The sequence below is a fragment of the Rhea pennata genome, unplaced genomic scaffold, assembly GCF_028389875.1.
Source record: "Rhea pennata isolate bPtePen1 unplaced genomic scaffold, bPtePen1.pri scaffold_70, whole genome shotgun sequence".
Taxonomy (NCBI): Eukaryota; Metazoa; Chordata; class Aves; order Rheiformes; family Rheidae; genus Rhea; species Rhea pennata.
Genome location: NW_026907698.1, coordinates 520,881 through 528,185, shown reverse-complemented (window position 1 = coordinate 528,185; position 7,305 = coordinate 520,881). Strand labels below are relative to the sequence as shown.

The window sequence follows — 7,305 nt, the reverse complement described above, 5'->3', positions numbered from 1 at the left end:
GCATAAAAACCTGGAGCCTCCGGAGGCCCCACAGCCGCCAGCGAAAACGGCCCTTTTTCGCCCAAAAGCTATTGTGGCAAACGATCCATTCGGCCCCAAAACCGAACGGCCGCGACAGCAGCTTTTAATTCCAGGTGGATTGAGGGAAACGGCGCTTTTTAACTGCAAAGCGGAGCTGAGGGATTGGGGGGTAGCAGCATCCTTTAACCCCCGGGAGCCTGCAGAAACGGCAAGTTTTGACTCAGGTGAGATTGACGGAAATGGCAGGTTTTGACCCCAAAGAGATTGGCAGAAAAAGCAGGTTTTAACCCCGAAGCGGTGGCAGGGAATGGCAGTTTTTAACCCGAACGAGTCTGGCAGAAAAAGCAGGTTTAAACCCCAAAGCGGTTGCAGGGAAAGGCAGTTTTTAACGCGTGGGGAGAAGTTGTCGGAAACAGTGCTTTTTAACCCCAAAGTGGATCTGTGTGCGAGGGCACAGGGAAGCAGCATCTTTAACCCTCGGGGGCCTGGCAGAAACAACTACTTTTCACCCCAGGGAGGTGGACGGAAACAGCAGGTTTTGACCCCAAAGAGATTGGCAGAAAAAGCAGCTCTTTTAACCCTTTTTTGGCTGTGAAATCACCTTTTTCGGTCCTTTGTGGGTCCAGACCCCCGTTCTTGGTCCATTTGGGGGTTCACAACCCTGTTTTGGGTCCAGACCGCCCATTTCCACCACTTTCTTTTTTTGGGGGGGGGTAACAAGCCGATTTTTGCCCTCCTTTTGGGTCCAAAACCCCATTTTCCACAATTTGGGGTGGGGCAAGCCAATCCCCCTCCCTTTTTGGGTCCAGGCCCCCATTTTCCACCACTTTGAGGGGGGCACACCTAGCTGTCCCCCCTCTTTTGGGTCCAAACCCCCATTTTCCACAACTTTGAGGGGGGCAAGCCGATTCCCACACCCCCCTCCCCCTTTTTGAGTTCAAATGCCCACTTCCACCACTTCTTTTTTTGGGGGAAGAAGCCGATTTCCCCCCCTTATTGGGTCCAAACCCCCATTTTCCACCACTTCTATGGGCAACAAGCTACCCCCCCCCTTTTTGGGTCCAACCCCCCCATTTTCCATCACTTTTTAGGGGGACACACCCACCTGTCCCCCCCCTCTTTTGGGTCCAAACCCCCATTTTCCGGCACTTCTAGGTTCAACAAGCCGATTCTTCCCCCCGCCCGCCTTTTTGAGTCCAACCCCCCATTTTCCACCACTTTGGGGGAGGAAAAACCCACCTTTCCCCAACTTTTTTGTGTCCAAGCCCCCATTTTCACCCCCCCCCCCCGCTCCGGCTCCCGCTGCCCTTTTCGCTTTCGCCTTTTACCAGAATCGCTGCTGCTCCGGGAAACGACAGTGGCATAAAAACCTGGAGCCTCCGGAGGCCCCGCAGCCGCCAGCGAAAACGGCCCTTTTTCGCCCAAAAGCTATTGTGGCAAACGATCCATTCGGCCCCAAAACCGAACGGCCGCGACAGCAGCTTTTAATTCCAGGTGGATTGAGGGAAACGGCGCTTTTTAACTGCAAAGCGGAGCTGAGGGATTGGGGGTAGCAGCATCCTTTAACCCCCGGGAGCCTGGCAGAAACGGCAAGTTTTGACTCAGGTGAGATTGACGGAAATGGCAGGTTTTGACCCCAAAGAGATTGGCAGAAAAAGCAGGTTTTAACCCCGAAGCGGTGGCAGGGAATGGCAGTTTTTAACCCGAACGAGTCTGGCAGAAAAAGCAGGTTTAAACCCCAAAGCGGTTGCAGGGAAAGGCAGTTTTTAACGCGTGGGGAGAAGTTGTCGGAAACAGTGCTTTTTAACCCCAAAGTGGATCTGTGTGCGAGGGGCACAGGGAAGCAGCATCTTTAACCCTCGGGGGCCTGGCAGAAACAACTACTTTTCACCCCAGGGAGGTGGACGGAAACAGCAGGTTTTGACCCCAAAGAGATTGGCAGAAAAAGCAGCTCTTTTAACCCTTTTTTGGCTGTGAAATCACCTTTTTCGGTCCTTTGTGGGTCCAGACCCCCGTTCTTGGTCCATTTGGGGGTTCACAACCCTGTTTTGGGTCCAGACCGCCCATTTCCACCACTTTCTTTTTTTGGGGGGGGTAACAAGCCGATTTTTGCCCTCCTTTTGGGTCCAAACCCCCATTTTCCACAATTTGGGGTGGGGCAAGCCAATCCCCCTCCCTTTTTGGGTCCAGGCCCCCATTTTCCACCACTTTGAGGGGGCACACCTAGCTGTCCCCCCTCTTTGGGTCCAAGCCCCCATTTTCCACAACTTTGAGGGGGGCAAGCCGATTCCCTCTCCCCCCCCTTTTTGAGTTCAAATGCCCATTTTCCGGCACTTCTTTTTTTTGGGGGAAGAAGCCGATTTCCCCCCCTTATTGGGTCCAAACCCCCATTTTCCACCACTTCTATGGGCAACAAGCTGTCCCCCCCCCCCTTTTTGGGTCCAAACCCCTCATTTTCCATCACTTTTTAGGGGGACACACCCACCTGTCCCCCTCTTTTGGGTCCAAACCCCCCATTTTCCGGCACTTCTAGGTTCAACAAGCCGATTCTTCCCCCCGCCCGCCTTTTTGAGTCCAACCCCCCATTTTCCACCACTTTGGGGGAGGAAAAACCCACCTTTCCCCAACTTTTTTGTGTCCAAGCCCCCATTTTTCACCCCCCATGCTCCGGCTCCCGCTGCCCTTTCGCTTTTGCCTTTTACCGGAATCGCTGCTGCTCCGGGAAACGACAGTGGCATAAAAACCTGGAGCCTCCGGAGGCCCCGCAGCCGCCAGCGAAAACGGCCCTTTTTCGCCCAAAAGCTATTGTGGCAAACGATCCATTCGCCCCAAAACCGAACGGCCGCGACAGCAGCTTTTAATTCCAGGTGGATTGAGGGAAACGGCGCTTTTAACTGCAAAGCGGAGCTGAGGGATTGGGGGGTAGCAGCATCCTTTAACCCCGGGAGCCTGGCAGAAACGGCAAGTTTTGACTCAGGTGAGATTGACGGAAATGCAGGTTTTGACCCCAAAGAGATTGGCAGAAAAAGCAGGTTTTAACCCCGAAGCGGTGGCAGGGAATGGCAGTTTTTAACCCGAACGAGTCTGGCAGAAAAAGCAGGTTTAAACCCCAAAGCGGTTGCAGGGAAAGGCAGTTTTTAACGCGTGGGGAGAAGTTGTCGGAAACAGTGCTTTTTAACCCCAAAGTGGATCTGTGTGCGAGGGGCACAGGGAAGCAGCATCTTTAACCCTCGGGGCCTGGCAGAAACAACTACTTTTCACCCCAGGGAGGTGGACGGAAACAGCAGGTTTTGACCCCAAAGAGATTGGCAGAAAAAGCAGCTCTTTTAACCCTTTTTTGGCTGTGAAATCACCTTTTTCGGTCCTTTGTGGGTCCAGACCCCCGTTCTTGGTCCATTTGGGGGTTCACAACCCTGTTTTGGGTCCAGACCGCCCATTTCCACCACTTTCTTTTTTGGGGGGGGGTAACAAGCCGATTTTTGCCCTCCTTTTGGGTCCAAACCCCCATTTTCCACAATTTGGGGTGGGGCAAGCCAATCCCCCTCCCTTTTTGGGTCCAGGCCCCCATTTTCCACCACTTTGAGGGGGGCACACCTAGCTGTCCCCCCTCTTTTGGGTCCAAGCCCCCATTTTCCACAACTTTGAGGGGGGCAAGCCGATTCCCTCTCCCCCCTCCCCCTTTTTGAGTTCAAATGCCCATTTTCCAGCACTTCTTTTTTTTTGGGGAAGAAGCCGATTTCCCCCCCTTATTGGGTCCAAACCCCCATTTTCCACCACTTCTATGGGCAACAAGCTGTCCCCCCCCCCTTTTTGGGTCCAAACCCCTCATTTTCCATCACTTTTTAGGGGGACACACCCACCTGTCCCCCTCTTTTGGGTCCAAACCCCCATTTTCCGGCACTTCTAGGTTCAACAAGCCGATTCTTCCCCCCCGCCCGCCTTTTTGAGTCCAACCCCCCATTTTCCACCACTTTGGGGGAGGAAAAACCCACCTTTCCCCAACTTTTTTGTGTCCAAGCCCCCATTTTTCACCCCCCATGCTCCGGCTCCCGCTGCCCTTTCGCTTTTGCCTTTTACCGGAATCGCTGCTGCTCCGGGAAACGACAGTGGCATAAAAACCTGGAGCCTCCGGAGGCCCCGCAGCCGCCAGCGAAAACGGCCCTTTTTCGCCCAAAAGCTATTGTGGCAAACGATCCATTCGGCCCCAAAACCGAACGGCCGCGACAGCAGCTTTTAATTCCAGGTGGATTGAGGGAAACGGCGCTTTTTAACTGCAAAGCGGAGCTGAGGGATTGGGGGGTAGCAGCATCCTTTAACCCCCGGGAGCCTGGCAGAAACGGCAAGTTTTGACTCAGGTGAGATTGACGGAAATGGCAGGTTTTGACCCCAAAGAGATTGGCAGAAAAAGCAGGTTTTAACCCCGAAGCGGTGGCAGGGAATGGCAGTTTTTAACCCGAACGAGTCTGGCAGAAAAAGCAGGTTTAAACCCCAAAGCGGTTGCAGGGAAAGGCAGTTTTTAACGCGTGGGGAGAAGTTGTCGGAAACAGTGCTTTTTAACCCCAAAGTGGATCTGTGTGCGAGGGGCACAGGGAAGCAGCATCTTTAACCCTCGGGGCCTGGCAGAAACAACTACTTTTCACCCCAGGGAGGTGGACGGAAACAGCAGGTTTTGACCCCAAAGAGATTGGCAGAAAAAGCAGCTCTTTTAACCCTTTTTTGGCTGTGAAATCACCTTTTTCGGTCCTTTGTGGGTCCAGAGCCCCGTTCTTGGTCCATTTGGGGGTTCACAACCCTGTTTTGGGTGCAGACCGCCCATTTCCACCACTTTCTTTTTTTGGGGGGGGTAACAAGCCGATTTTTGCCCTCCTTTTGGGTCCAAACCCCCATTTTCCACAATTTGGGGTGGGGCAAGCCAATCCCCCTCCCTTTTTGGGTCCAGGCCCCCATTTTCCACCACTTTGAGGGGGCACACCTAGCTGTCCCCCCTCTTTTGGGTCCAAGCCCCCATTTTCCACAACTTTGAGGGGGGCAAGCCGATTCCCTCTCCCGCCCCCCTTTTTGAGTTCAAATGCCATTTTCCGGCACTTCTTTTTTTTGGGGGAAGAAGCCGATTTCCCCCCCTTATTGGGTCCAAACCCCCATTTTCCACCACTTCTATGGGCAACAAGCTGCCCCCCCCCCCTTTTTGGGTCCAACCCCCCATTTTCCATCACTTTTTAGGGGGACACACCCACCTGTCCCCCCTCTTTTGGGTCCAAACCCCCATTTTCCGGCACTTCTAGGTTCAACAAGCCGATTCTTCCCCCCCGCCCGCCTTTTTGAGTCCAACCCCCCATTTTCCACCACTTTGGGGGAGGAAAAACCTACCTTTCCCCAACTTTTTTGTGTCCAAGCCCCCATTTTTCACCCCCCCCCCCGCTCCGGCTCCCGCTGCCCTTTCGCTTTCGCCTTTTACCAGAATCGCTGCTGCTCCGGGAAACGACAGTGGCATAAAAACCTGGAGCCTCCGGAGGCCCCGCAGCCGCCAGCGAAACGGCCCTTTTTCGCCCAAAAGCTATTGTGGCAAACGATCCATTCGGCCCCAAAACCGAACGGCCGCGACAGCAGCTTTTAATTCCAGGTGGATTGAGGGAAACGGCGCTTTTTAACTGCAAAGCGGAGCTGAGGGATTGGGGGGTAGCAGCATCCTTTAACCCCCGGGAGCCTGGCAGAAACGGCAAGTTTTGACTCAGGTGAGATTGACGGAAATGGCAGGTTTTGACCCCAAAGAGATTGGCAGAAAAAGCAGGTTTTAACCCCGAAGCGGTGGCAGGGAATGGCAGTTTTTAACCCGAACGAGTCTGGCAGAAAAAGCAGGTTTAAACCCCAAAGCGGTTGCAGGGAAAGGCAGTTTTTAACGCGTGGGGAGAAGTTGTCGGAAACAGTGCTTTTTAACCCCAAAGTGGATCTGTGTGCGAGGGGCACAGGGAAGCAGCATCTTTAACCCTCGGGGGCCTGGCAGAAACAACTACTTTTCACCCCAGGGAGGTGGACGGAAACAGCAGGTTTTGACCCCAAAGAGATTGGCAGAAAAAGCAGCTCTTTTAACCCTTTTTTGGCTGTGAAATCACCTTTTCGGTCCTTTGTGGGTCCAGAGCCCCGTTCTTGGTCCATTTGGGGGTTCACAACCCTGTTTTGGGTGCAGACCGCCCATTTCCACCACTTTCTTTTTTTGGGGGGGGGTAACAAGCCGATTTTTGCCCTCCTTTTGGTCCAAACCCCCATTTTCCACAATTTGGGGTGGGGCAAGCCAATCCCCCTCCCTTTTTGGGTCCAGGCCCCCATTTTCCACCACTTTGAGGGGGCACACCTAGCTGTCCCCCTCTTTTGGGTCCAAGCCCCCATTTTCCACAACTTTGAGGGGGGCAAGCCGATTCCCTCTCCCCCCCCTTTTTGAGTTCAAATGCCCATTTTCCGGCACTTCTTTTTTTTGGGGGAAGAAGCCGATTTCCCCCCCTTATTGGGTCCAAACCCCCATTTTCCACCACTTCTATGGGCAACAAGCTGTCCCCCCCCCCTTTTTGGGTCCAAACCCCTCATTTTCCATCACTTTTTAGGGGGACACACCCACCTGTCCCCCTCTTTTGGGTCCAAACCCCCATTTTCCGGCACTTCTAGGTTCAACAAGCCGATTCTTCCCCCCCGCCCGCCTTTTTGAGTCCAACCCCCCATTTTCCACCACTTTGGGGAGGAAGAACCCACCTTTCCCCAACTTTTTTGTGTCCAAGCCCCCATTTTTCACCCCCCATGCTCCGGCTCCCGCTGCCCTTTCGCTTTCGCCTTTTACCGGAATCGCTGCTGCTCCGGGAAACGACAGTGGCATAAAAACCTGGAGCCTCCGGAGGCCCCGCAGCCGCCAGCAAAACGCCCCTTTTTGCCCCAAAGCCGTTGTGGGAAACGGCCCATTCGGCCCCGAAACCGAACGGCCGCGACAGCAGCTTTTAATTCCAGGTGGATTGAGGGAAACGGCGCTTTTAACCGCAAAGCGGAGCTGAGGGGTTGGGGGGTAGCAGCATCCTTTAACCCCCGGGAGCCTGGCAGAAACGGCAAGTTTTGACTCAGGTGAGATTGACAGAAACGGCAGGTTTTGACCCCAAAGAGATTGGCAGAAAAAGCAGGTTTTAACCCCGAAGCGGTGGCGGGGAACGGCAGTTTTTAACCCGAACGAGTCTGGCAGAAAAAGCAGGTATTAGCCCCAAAGCGGTTGCAGGGAAAGGCAGTTTTTAACGCGTGGGGAGAAGTTGT

The 7,305-nt window shown here is 54.0% G+C and overlaps 1 long non-coding RNA gene across 1 annotated transcript; it reads left to right on the top strand.

Moving 5' to 3' along the window:
* The first annotated feature begins 3,885 nt into the window (after nt 1-3,885).
* On the top strand, nt 3,886-7,033 carry LOC134154907 (uncharacterized). Its single transcript, XR_009961379.1, has 3 exons — nt 3,886-4,376; nt 5,642-5,753; nt 7,012-7,033. It is a non-coding gene; the product is annotated as an uncharacterized LOC134154907 (long non-coding RNA).
* Nucleotides 7,034-7,305: the final 272 nt, after the last annotated feature.